The sequence below is a fragment of the Hemicordylus capensis genome, chromosome 1 (genome assembly GCF_027244095.1).
Source record: "Hemicordylus capensis ecotype Gifberg chromosome 1, rHemCap1.1.pri, whole genome shotgun sequence".
Taxonomy (NCBI): domain Eukaryota; kingdom Metazoa; phylum Chordata; class Lepidosauria; order Squamata; family Cordylidae; genus Hemicordylus; species Hemicordylus capensis.
Genome location: NC_069657.1, coordinates 66,437,602 through 66,451,339, shown reverse-complemented (window position 1 = coordinate 66,451,339; position 13,738 = coordinate 66,437,602). Strand labels below are relative to the sequence as shown.

Below are 13,738 nucleotides of genomic sequence, written 5' to 3'. Positions count from 1 at the left end.
CTTCTTTGACACTGCTGTTATTTGCTGCTTTATTATTTCCAGGACTTATCTAATTTTCCTTGAATCTAGGTGGTATTTTTGGATCAGATACTCTTTGGTGTTTCCATTCTTCAGCTTCTTGTCTTTCATATCTTTCGATTTACTAGCATCTGATCTAAGCCTGGAGATTTTATTTTCGAATCGAATCTTCCATTTAGATGATATACTGCTTTCTTTTTTTTACAGGTCCACTGATCCAAGCTCTTGTGTTGTTATTGTTGCTGCACTGTACATTAGTTGGTTTGTTTCTTGCAAATTATTGGTTGTTATTTCTGCAAGTTCAGCATTTATATCTTTTAATGCTTGAGCAAGTTGTTTTTTGGCAACTGTTTTTAGAGCTGGAAGTCGAACCCTGGTGGTTGTTTGGTTCATGTGCTCAGTTATTTTTTGCTTTAGTTCTTGTTGCTTTTCTGTTAAACGGCATTTGGGTTTTTGAGGTGAAGGCAAAGGGGAGGTTGCCTGGTTTTGATTTTGAAACAGTTCAGCAACAGTGGCATCCTCTATTTCCAACACCTCCTCCACCTGCGCCTGAGCTACTTCTTCATTTGGTGGTTATTCTTCTTCCATATCTTGAGCCTGTGTTGCTCTCTGCAGTTCTTCCAGCTCTACTTCTGTGAATACTTTATTTCTTATTATGAATCTTCTCTGGTCTGCTAGCCTTTGTTCTGTGATTTCTGTATCTGGATGCTTCTCTTTCCAAATTTGGTACATTCTTTTAAAATAGCCTCTTCTAGTTGGACTAGACTTGTAATAGCAGATCATTATTTCCTTGTTGGCATTTTTCGTATATTTTTTTGGTTAAGCGACGTTTCTTCCAGTAACCTTGCAGTCTCCAGCCCTGGTTGCTCAACTGAAGATCCTGAGTCCTGTTGTCCACTTGCCACCAGATGTCCAGGGACTCCAGCACCTGGCGCGGTCCTTGTTGACCCGGGTGACAACCGATCCGGTATAGATTTATTAAAGTTACGTCTCACCAAATTGTTGATGGGAGAGGCACTCTTTGTCTGGCTCCTCTGGTGAGACCTGTCAGTATGGTTGGACTTCTGGCATAGCTCTCACCTTCCTCAGAGCACACAAGCCCCACAACCAAGATCTGAGATTTTGCTAAAAATGTGGCTAAAAATCCAAAGTGGTGGCTAAACATAAACATGGTGTCATAAGTACATAAGAACAGCTCTGCTGGATCAGGCCCAAGGCCCATATAGTCCAGCATCCTGTTTCACACAGTGGCCCACCAGGTGCTTCTGGGAAATCTACAGGCAGGTGCTGAGGGCATGCCCTCTCTCCTCTTACTCCCCCGCAACTGGTATTCAGAGGCATCCTGCCATTTCTAAACTAAAAAGCCTCAGGTGTTGTAACCTCTCATAAGGAAGATGTTGAATGTTAAACCATCAGATTCATAGTGATATAGACTGAGATTTGGCAGCAAGGTTGTCAGATGTTTATGCTTTTAGAAAGCAATGTTAGACACCAAAAAAATCCAATGTGGTGGCTAAAAATCCAGTATGGTGGCTATAAATATGGTGGTACAAAATAAAATGTTATAAGTTATCAGAATCATTCAAACATTGATGCAGACCTGAGATTCACCAAAAGTGCTGTCAAATGCTAATTTTAGAAGTAGCCTTAGGCACCCCAAAAATCCAATATGGTGGATACAATTGTAATATGGTGGCTGAACAGAAATAATGGGTCATGATCTTAAAATTCTTCAGAGTCATTTGAATAGTGATATGAAATGGACAAAATATCATTAAGATTGTATGGAATGTATTTTATTTGATGGAATTGAGTATCATTTTTTGTAACAAGACACATTTCTTCAGAAACTGAGCCAAAATATCTTACTCATAAATAATGCTTACATTGCTATGCAGCTGTATTGAGTGTTATAGATCTATTGAGTGTGTTGGATCAGGCCCAAGACCTAGCTAGTTCAGCATCTTGTTTCCCACAGTGGCCCACCAGATGCCTCTGAGAAGGCCACAGGCAAGAGGTGAGGCCATGCCCTCTCTCCTACTATTGTTCCCCTGCAATTGATATTTGGAGGCACTTTGCCTCTGAGGCTGGAGGTGGCCTATAGCCATCAGACTAGTAGCCATTGATATACCTGTCCTCCATGAATTTCTCTAAGCCTCTTTTAAAGTCATCCAAGCTAGTGGCCAGCACCACATTCCATTGCAGAGAATTCCATGGATTAATTATATAAGGTGTGAAAAAATACTTCCTTTTGTTGGTTCTAAATTTCCTGGCAATCAGCTTCACGGATTGACCTCTGATTCTACTGCTGTGAGAGAGGGTGAAACATTTGTCTCTTACCATTCTTTCTACTCCATGCCCCAGATGCTGTAGCCTTGTCTTATAAGGAAGGTGCTCTGGACCCCTGATAATTTTAGTTGCCCTCTTCTGCACCTTCTCCAGTTCTACAATATCCTTCCTAAAATACAGTGACCAATACTGTACACAGTAGTTCAAATGTTGCCACACGATAGATTTGTATAAGGGCATTATGATATTAGCAGTTTTATTTTCAACCCTCTTGCTATTGTTCCTAAGCATAGAATTTGCATTTTTCACAGCTACTTTCAGTCAACATTTTGAATGAGCTGTCCACCACAACCCCAATATCTCTCTCCTGGTCAATCACCAACAGCTCAGACCACATCAGTGTATATGGAAAGCTGGGTTTTTTTGTTTTTGTTTGCCCCAATGCATCACTTTACACTTGCTTACCCTGAACTGCATTTGTCATTTTGTTGCCCACTCACTCAGTTTGGAGAGATCCTTTTGGAGCTCCTTGCAATCTATTTTGGATTCACTACCCTAAATAGTTTAGTATCATCTGCAAATATGGCCACTTCACTGCTTACGGCAACTTCTAGATTTATGAATAAATTATGAACAAAACTATTTGAATACAACAAATTACTTAAATGGCGAGGCTGACTTAATGGATTAATGAAATAAAACAAAGGCAAATGATAGCTTTCTAACCCAAGCATGTACAGCTACACAATCCAGTGCAGTTGAGGACACTTTTGATACATTTATAACTTCCTTTGCAGTCAGTTTTGCAAGCACATTTTGCCAGTTCCTTGCAGCATTCCACAGGTGGAATAGTTGCCCAATAGATTTTCTATGTTCCTCCCTCTTTTTTTCATCCTCACTCAGAGGGACCTGGTATATTCAGTTGGAATGTAGTTGTTTGGCCCCATAATATTCTTGCCTGGAATTCAGCCCTCTTTGAGTGCAGTAAGAGGTCACCCTCAGTCATCAAAATAGGCAAATAGGAGTTTTGTTTTCTAGCAAAAATTCTAGTCATGCATCATTCACATACACAGCTATACTACCTTTGTCATACATGATTACCACAAGCCTCTCCAAGATGCTGAGATCTTGGTCTTCAATCACTGCCGAGCACTGACTCAGTTTTGTAAAGACACTCGACACATCATCAAACATTCCATGCATGTCACACAGATTTCTTGCCATGAAATATATGGTACCACAGCAAGCAAATGCATGAAAGAAGGGTAATCCACTAAATTTTTCTGGCCCTAAGGAGTCAGTGACTTCATGGAACTGTATAGTAATGTAAGCACTGTTAATTAAGAGTAAGATATTTTTTTTTGGTCTCAATTTTTGAAGAAATGTGTCTTCTTACAAATACTGATACTCAGTTCCATCAGATAAAATACATTCCATACAATCTTAATGATATTTTCCCCCAATTTCATATCACAATTCAAATAACTCTGAAGAATTTTAAGATTGTGACCCATTATTTCTGTTTAGCCTCCATATTACAATTTTATCCAACATATTGGATTTGGGGGGTACCTGAGGCTACTTCAAAACAATAAAAATTTGACAGCACATCTGCTGAATCTCAGGCTTGCATCAATGTTTGAATGATTCTGATAACTTCTAATGTTTTATATTGCACCACCATATTCATATTTAGCCCCATACTGGATTTTTAGCCACCACACTGGATTTTGGGAGTGCCTAATACTGCTTGCTAAAAGCATAAACATCTGACAATTTTTCTGCCAAATCTTAGGCCTGTATCATTATGAGTCAGATGATTTAAAACATTCAATATCTCAACGCCATATCTATATTTAACCACCATCTTGGATTTTCAGCCACCATCTTGGAATTTTGAGTGCCTAATATTACTTTCTAAATCCAGAAACATCTGACAACATTGTGCAAAATCTCAGGTCTTTGCCACTGTTTTAATGATTCTTATGATTTTTAACAGTTTACACCATATTTGTTTTTGGCCACCATTTTGGATTTTGGGGGGTGTCCAATCTTACTTTATTAAACCATACATACCTGATAACATTTCTGCAAAATTTCATGCTTGTGAGTCAAAGTGCACACAATTCAGCTTAATTTTCCAGTTTAGTTGCTCCACTATAGCTCAGTATCTTAGCAAATACATTTATATTAGCTCTCTAAAGAAAGAGTTGTATGGTTTTCAGAGTATATGCTATTGTGCCAAGGATGCAGGCCTCTTTTTTTGTCTTCATCATCTGCTGTTTCAGTGACAGGACTCCACCCGCACTTCTGCTTCAGGATAGCAACATATTTCAAGCAGCTGCCATCCAGCTAAGTTCATGAATCGTGAGCTATCATAGTTGAATCTAGTTTATATTAAACTTGTAAATCCCATGGCAACTAAAACAGCCTGATTGATTGATTAATTAAGTGCTGTCAAATTGGTGTCAACTCTTAGCAACCACATAGATCGATTCTCTCCAGGATGATCTGTCTTCAGCTTGTCCTTTAAGGTTTCTCAGTGATGCATTCATTGTTGTCATAGCGAGTCCATCTACTTTGCTGCTGGTCATCCTCTTCTTCTCTTTCCTTCAACTTTCCCCAGCATTATGGACTTCTCAAGGGAGCTGGATCTTCACATAATGTGTCCCAAGTATGCCCGAAGTTTGAGCCTGGTCATTTGTGCCTCGAGTGAAAGTTCTGGATTGATTTGTTCTATGATCCATTTGTTTTTTCCCCTGGCTATCTATGGTATCCTCAAAAGTCTTCTCCAGCAACAAAGTTCAATAACGTCAATGCTTTTTCTATCTTGCTTCTTCAAAGTCCAGCTTTCGTATCCATAGAGTGTCACAGGGGAAACCATTGTCCAAATGATTCTAATCTTTGTAGATATAGACATGTCATGGCATCTAAATATCCTTTCCAAGGCCTTCATTGCAACCATACCAAGTGCTATTTTGTAGCGTATTTCTTGACTGCTGGATCCTTTACTGTTGATGGTCGATCCTAAAAGGCAGAAGCTATCCACCACTTCAGTGTCTTCATTATCAATTCTGAGGCCGGTTGCAGTGCCCATTGTCATCAGTTTAGTCTTCTTTACATTTAGTTGTAGTCCCATTTTTTCACTGTGCTCCTTGACTTTCATTACTAGAGCTTGCAGATCATCAATGAGCCCCTGGTGGCACAGTGGTAAAACTGCCACCCTGTAACCAGAAGGTTGCAAGTTCGATCCTGACCAGGGGCTCAAGGTCGACTCAGCCTTCCATCTTTCCAAGGTCGGTAAAATGAGTACCCAGAATGTTGGGGGCAATATGCTAAATATGCTCAACCACTTAGAGAGCTTCCAGCTATAGAGCGGTATATAAATGTAAGTGCTCTTGCTATTGCTATTGCTATCTGCATTCTCAGCTACCGGAGTGGTGTCATCAGCATAGCGCAGGTTACTGATGTCTCTCCCTCCAACTTTAAAACCACACTCATCTTCTTCCAATCCAGCTTCTCTCAATATATGTTCAGCATATACATTGAATAAAGAAGGAGAAAGCCTTTTCTTATTCCTTTGCCGATGTGGAACGAGTCTGTTTCACCATGTTCCAGCTGGACTGTGGCTTCCTCTCCCGTGTATAGGTTTCCAATGAGAACAGTGATCTCACATCTGTTCTGGGACGCGCATTTTCCTAAGAATATTCCACGACATGGTTGACACAATCGAAGGCTTTTCTGTAGTCAATAAAGCACATATTGATTTCTTTCTGGTATTCTTTGGCTTTCTTAATTATCCAGTGTGCATCAGCATTTCTGGGGCAGCGTTTCTGCCCAGCGTTTCTGGGGCAGCTATTACTGTTGTGGTGGGGAATAGAAGAATTGGCACTGGCAGAGCAGCTGGCCATTACAGGGGAAGGGAAATTAGTAATTTAGTAACTGTTTCCACTTCCAACTGCTCTGTCAACTCTCAGGCCTCGGGAAGCAGCCCCAACGACCCACAGAGTCTGGCCTTGCTCCTCTGTAATGCCAGGTCAGTTCAGAATAAGACTGAAATTGTCCACGATTTGATCGTTGATTCAGGAGCTGACCTGGCATATATAACTGAGACCTGGTTGGGGGAGGCGAGTGGTCCTGTGTGGGCTCAGCTTCTCCCACCAGTTTATTCTGCTAACTTGGCAAAGAGGCACCTTTTAATGTGGGGATTCTCTTTATTTAGCAGGGGGAGAGTAACTGGTCCTATCCACCCCCAGCACAGTACCTCCAGTGACTGTTGCTGGTGTCTATCTTGTGTTTCTTTTTAGATTGTGAGCCCTTCGGGGACAGGGTTCCATCTTATTTGTTTGTTATTTCTCCATGTAAACCACCGTGAGCCATTTTTCGGAAGGGCGGTATAGAAATCAAATGAATGAATGAATGAATTCTGTCGTGGAGCAGGCTAGAGGATGTGGGCGGCGGGGTGGAGTGGCTGTGGTCCATAAGAATACCATTTCCCTTACCAGGGCCCCTGTGAGACAGCTGACTTATATCGAGTGTGTATTTTTGTGGCTTGGAACTAGGGATAGATTGGGGATTCTGTTGGTGTACCGTCCACCCCGCTGCCCAACCGACTCCCTAACTGAGCTGACAGAGCTGGTCACGGAGTTAGTGTTGGAGTCTCCTAGACTTTTAGTGCTGGGGGACTTCAATATTCACTTTGGAACTGGCTTGTCTGGTGCGGCTCAGGAGTTCATAGTGCCCATGACAACTATGGGCCTATCCCTGTTAGTTTCTGAACCAACTCACGTTGCTGGCCACACATTTGACTTGGTCTTTTGTTCAGATCAGGGGGGTGTTCCGTGGGTGCGGGATCCTGTGGTTTCCCCATTGTCATGGACGGACCACTACCTAGTTAAGGTTGGTCTCACAGCTGCAATCCACCCCTGCAGGGGTGGTGGACCTATTAGGATGGTCCGTCCGAAAAGGCTGCTGGACCCAGTGGGGTTTCAAAAGGCCTTGGAGGATTTTGACGTTGGTGCGGCCGGTGATTCTGTCGATGCCCTGGTGGGAACCTGGAACAGGGAATTCATCAGGGCAGTAGACATGATTGCTCCTAAGCGTCCCTTCCGACCTGCTTCAAAAATGGCCCCTTGGTATACTGAGGAGTTGCAGGGGCTGAAGCGGTTGGGTAGGCGACTAGAGCACAAGTGGAGGAGAACTCGGTTTGAATCTGACAGGATACAGCATGTGACCCATTTGAAGAGTTATGCGGTCGTGGTGCGTGCAGCAAAAAAGAGCGTTTGGTCTGCGCGCATTGCGCTGCAGGTTTGCGCTCAGCGGAGCTATCCTGGGTTGTGAGGAGTTTGATTTCTGCTCCTTCTACTTCAAATCAGTCCCCGGGGTCATTCTGCTGTGATGCCTTTAATGGTTTTTTTGCAAACAAGATCTCCTGTATTCGGGCCGACTTGGACTCCACTGTTTTTGCAGGGTCTATGGAGGAGGTGTCCAGTAATCCCTCTTGCAATATTAGATTGGATCAGTTTCAATCTGTGACTCCTGAGGATGTGGAGAAGCTGCTTGAGGTGGTGAGGCCTACCACCTGTTCTCTGGATCCTTGCCCAACTTGGCTGCTTCTATCTAGCAGGGAGATTGTTGGAGATAGCCTAGTTAATATCATAAATGCATCACTGAGGGTAGGGTAGCCCCTTGTTTGAAGGAAGCATTGATTAGACCACTCCTAAAGAAGCCTTCTTTGGATCCCCTAGTGATGGACAGTTACAGGCCAATCTCCAGTCTCCCTTGGTTGGGCAAGGTGATTGAGAGGGTGGTGGCCGACCAGCTCCAGGCAGTCTTGGAGGAAACTGTTTATCCAGATCCATTTCAAACTGGCTTTGTGGCTAGCTATGGGGTTGAAACAGCCTTGGTTGGCCTGATGGATGACCTTTACTGGGAAATCAACAGAGGGAGTGTGACTCTGCTGGTTCCTCTGGATCTCTCGGTGGCGTTCGATATCATCGACCATGGTATCCTTCTGGATCGCCTGGGGGAGTTGGGGATAGGGGGCACTGCTTTGCAGTGGTTCCGCTCCTATCTCTCGGGTAGATTCCAGATGGTGGAGCTTGGTGACAGTTGCTCCTCAAAACGGGAGCTATTATATGGAGTCCCCCAGGGCTCCATTCTGTCACCAATGCTTTTTAATATCTACATGAAACCGCTGGGTGAGGTCATCAGGAGATTTGGTGCTGGGTGTTATCAGAATGCGGATGACACCCAAATCTACTTCTCCTTTTCATCTTCAGGAAATGGTACTCGTTCTCTAAATGCCTGCCTACAGGCAGTAATGGGCTGGATGAGGGATAACAAATTGAAGCTGAATCCAAGCAAGACGGAGGTGCTCATTGTGGGGGCTCAGAATCTGAGAGATGAGTTAGATCTCCCAGTGCTGGATGGGGTTACACTCCCCCAAAAGGAGCAGGTGCGCAGCTTGGGAGTATTCCTGGACCCAGGCCTCACCCTGGGATCCCAGGTGGAGGCCATGGCCAGGAGTGCTTTCTATCAGCATCGGCTGATTCGACAGCTGTGCCCATTCCTGGGAGAGGATGACTTCAAAACAGTGGTGCATCAGCTGGTAACCTCCTGGCTTGACTACTGCAATGCGCTCTATGTGGGGCTGCCTTTGTACATAGTCCAGAAACTTCAGTTAGTTCAGAATGCAGCAGCCAGGTTGGTCTCTGGGGCAACCCGGAGAGACCATATGATGCCTGTTTTGAAACAGCTACACTGGCTGCCGATATGTTTCCGGGCAAAATACAAAGTGCTGGTTATTACCTTTAGAACCCTAAACGGCTTAGGTCCGAGTTATCTAAGAGAGCGCCTACTTTTACATGATCCTCACCGCATGTTAAGATCATCTGAGGAGGTCTGTTCCCAGTTGCCACCAGTTCGTCTGGTGGCGACGCAGGGCCTTCTCTGTAGCTGCTCCTGGACTGTGGAATGCACCCCCGGCAGAAATTCGTAATTTGAGATCATTGCTATCCTTCAGGAGAGCCCTTAAAACCTACCTATTTGGCCTGGCCTTCCAGGGTTTTAAATGATTAACTGTTTAAAATTGCTTTAAATTGTTGCCCTGATTTTCAGGGCTTTTAGCTGTTTTATTGGTTTTATTGTGTTTTAATAGTTTGATTTTAATTGTTTTGTTTTTATCATGCTGTGAACCACCCTGACCCAATTTGGAAGGGTGGTATATAAATCAAATAAATAAATGATGTCTCCTGTTCCTCAGCCTTTTCTGAAACCAGCTTGAACATCTGGCATTTCCCTTTCCACGTAGGGCTCTAATCTGTGTTGGATGATCCTGAGCATTATTTTGCTAGCATGTGAAATAAAGGCTATTGTGTGATCATTTGTGCAATTTGCTAAGTCTCCTTTCTTTGGTATGGGTATGTAGACTGACCTCTTCCAATCTGTTGGCCACTGTGTCATTCTCCAAGTTTGCTGGCATAGTTTGGTTAGAGCCTTGACTGATTCTTTTTCTGTTGCCTGCCATATTTCTGTAGCTATTCCATCAATTCCTGTAGCATTCCGACTTGGTAATGACCGAAGTGCTGATCTAACTTCATCTTCCCATACTAGAGGTTCTTGCAAGTAGGGAATATCTTCTAGAGTATCTTGGATGTTGACGTCTCTGCTGTATATATTTTCAGTATACTCCTTCCATCTCTATTTGATCTTCTTCTCTGATTCAGTTACGATCTGTCCTTTGGTATCCCTTAACATACTAATTCAAGGTTGGAACTTCCCTCTGAGTTCAGAGATCTTTTGGAAAACTTTCCTTGTGCCTATTTCCATCCTCAAGGTCTTTACAGATGTCATTGTAGTACTGCTCCTTGTCTCTTCTAACAGCTTTCTGAAATTCTCTATTACGTTCCTTCCTGAGGTCTTTATCTTTCTTGACGTTGGCTTCTCTCCTCTTCTTGGCAATTTCCACCGTCTGTTCTGACATCCATTTTGCTTTCTTTTGTTCCTTGGTCTTTGGCAGTCTCTTTTTGCATTCGTCCTTAACAACTTCTTTGATTTCATTCCACAGCTCCTCTGGTTCCCTATCAATGAGGTTCAGAACTTCAAAGTGGTTCCTGACGTTCTCCTTGAAAATGGTGGGTACATTCTCAAGATCATACCGTGGAAGCTGGATAGCTTTGTTTTTCCACTTTAGCTTGACTTGGAACTTGCACATGAGCAGTTCGTGATCTGTTCCACAATCGGCTCCTGGCCACATTTTTGCTGTTATAACTGAGCTCTTCCACCTCCTTGCACCAATAATGTAATCAATTTGATTTCTGTGTAGTCCATCTGGTGATGTACATGTGTATAGGTGCCACTTTGGTTGTTTGAAGAATATGTTAGCAATGAAGAGATAATTGAATTGGCAGAAACTAAGAAGTCATTCTCCTGCTTCATTTCTGTTTCCTAGGCCATAAAGTCCAACTGTGTTTTCCTCCAACTTTGGCATTCCAGTCTCCAACCACCAGCATCACATCTTACTTGCATGTTCTGTCAATTTCAGACTGAACTTGAACATAAAACTCATCAACTTTCTCTTCTTCTGCATCAGTCGTTGGGGCATAGACTTGAAGAACTGTCATGTTAAAGGGTTGTCCACGAAATCTAATTGATATTAGTTGGTCACTGACCGCATTGTACCCAAGTACTGTCATTGCTATATCCTGCCTGACTATGAAAGCAACACCGTTCCTTCTTTGTTTTTCGTGTCCTGAGTAGTAAACGGTATGATTTTCTGACTGAAAGTGTCCCATTCCAGTCCATTTAATTCACTGATGCTCAAGATGTCAATCTGTAGTCGATTCATTTCATCTTTCACTGTGTCAGCTTTCCCATATTCATGCTTCTTACTTTCCATGTTCCCATTGTAATTCTGTCTTTGCAGCTTCAGATCCCCCCCCCCCATGGTTACATCAGCTGCTAGACGTCCAAAAGGCTTTAGTCTAACCACATCATAAACACCATTGGTACTCTGAGAGATCCACAGCTCTTCCTCAGTAGCAAGTTGAGTACCATCCAACCTGAGGGGCCCATCATCCAGCACTACATCAACAGTTATTCCATTTTGTCTTTCCATGTGGTTTCCTTGGTAAAATACAGGAGTGGTTTACCATTGCCTTCTCCCGCACAATCTGAAATGATGCCTTTGCCGTTGTCACTGAAGTGATCATCCACCTCCAGCATCTTCCTATATTGCTGATGCCCAATATAGGTGCCTGCTTGCTTTAGCAAGGCAGCTGGGATGACCTTCGCGCTTTGGGTGACCCTACTGGGAGTATACCTCCTGGCGTACTTCACTTATCCCTCCCAGGAACATCACCCCACCATGATGAGGTAGCATAGCAGGACTTGAGGGGGGAAGACAGCCTAGAGCTCCTTTTCTCTCCGCACTTTCGGCATGCTTTCTCTATTAAAAAGCTTTCAGTGTCAGGCAACAGCAATTAAGTCATGACAAATTTTGCACTATAAAAGCTGCAGCAATTTTGGAAGTACATTCCCAGTCACTGTTTTCCTCAGGCATGTGGCAGTGTGTTCTACCCAATATATACTGTATGTCACCGAATTTGCTACTCCAAACCACTTCTGCTCCTATAGTACAGCTTTATCATCCAGACTTCAACAGATTATATACTTTCAATTTTGGCTCTGTCTCACCCTGTAGCTATTTCTGTCAACCCTGTTGCCTATAGCCTAGGCCATACAAAACTTTTCCTGAATAATTCTAGTCCAATCCCTTCCTCATCACTTCTGCTACTCATTATCTGTCATTTCTATGTTCTACCACCTAAGGCACTAACAATGCCAAATAAATGCCTGGTGACTGGTCAATTGTATTAGTTGGTCAACGTTTAAGGTGTCACAAAACTGGACAGAGGGAAGAAGCATCAGTCATTAATAATACTCCTGTTACAAAGAAAGAAATAACATAAAAGTAACATCTGAGATAATCTCAGCCATTCACGAAAAATTACTGCTCCTAATCTACATTAGGAATTTATTTATTTATTATTATTTTCTCTATGTAACCTACTTTGGGAACTTTTATTGTAAAGTGGTATATAAATACTCAGCATATTGGTATCTGTATATATTGGACAGGTTGACCATTCTAGATAGCTGTAACACTGAAATAAATACTGCATGAAAACCTTGCTCCTGCATGAAAACCTTGCTCCTTGTTCCTGTAGCACAGGCATGTTGAAGACTCTCTTTCTCTGTGGACCTGCAGCCCTTCTTCCATCTCCAGAAGGCTGCGCATCTTGCCAGCCACCATATTTATTTCACCTAACTGACTTTTTAAATATATATTGATGATTACTGCACTTTATTCCTTGTTCTTCTCTGTAGGGATCCTCCAGAGGTAATATGTAATAACAACATCCCCCTGCCATGTTGATTGGCATTTAACATCTCAGCACTCATTTGTGCTAATATCTTGGAACATTGTGGGCTGGAAATCCAGATGCAGGGATCCTGCCTTTACAAAATATGTTTCAATATCAATCGCAATCTTGTCCAAGGAAACAGCACAATCAGGGAATGTTTTAGTCACATTTGAAGTGATGGAGACTTGTCTACACTGACTGTCAGCAGCTCTCCAAGGTTTCAGCTCTCCAAGGCAGAAGTTTTTCTCAGTCATACCTGGTGATGCCAAGGATTGAACCGTGGACTTCGTATGCAAGCAGATGCTTTGCCACAGAACTATGGCCCCAGCTCCACCAAGGTGGACCCTACTTAGCAAAGGATATAATGAATGCTTTTCCACAAAGCCCTGGGCTTCACCCCTCAGTCTTCATCTTCTATCAAAATAAAGCCTAAATATACATAATTGCATTTGCTCACATTCATCCTTGTGTTACCTTTGCCTCTCCTGTCCCATTTCTCCCCTCCCTATATTTTTGTAGGAACACATTACTGATTCTGGATTCCCAAAACGTGGCAATTTTGGTGTCAAGCACTGAAAGTTCTTGAAGAAGCAACTACATTGTGAGGGGCCGGGATTCTTCCCAGGGAAGGATCAAGAAGTAAAAACATCCTTACCCAGATCCCATACTTTCTGGTGGCTGCAGAGGCTCTGATGTACGGCCCCCTCCACTGAAGTGGATGGAGAAGCTCACTCCTTAAAACAACTTTGTATGTACCTGATGTTTTAAATATGTGTTTTCCACTTGGAGCACACATAGACTTCTGCAGTAGTGTGATAAGGTATATTCAAAGTTCTCAGTTAAATTGATATGGAACTCATAAGTGTTTTTAAGTTTTTAAAAGTGGTTTTATTTTGTACATACTAGGTGAAAGCTGCAAATTATCTATCTTATGTATGCAAGATGAATATTATTTGCTATTCATATATAATAATTTGAGATTAAAATAAAGCGTCAGTCCTGCA

The 13,738-nt window shown here is 42.7% G+C and overlaps 1 long non-coding RNA gene across 1 annotated transcript in view; it reads left to right on the top strand.

The window, feature by feature from the left end:
- Positions 1-13,738, top strand: part of LOC128334825 (uncharacterized) — an 18,802-nt gene extending 5,064 nt beyond the window's left edge. The window contains exon 2 of the long non-coding RNA XR_008311407.1: positions 13,254-13,738. This is a non-coding gene — a long non-coding RNA (uncharacterized LOC128334825). The remainder of the gene's footprint in view (positions 1-13,253) is intronic.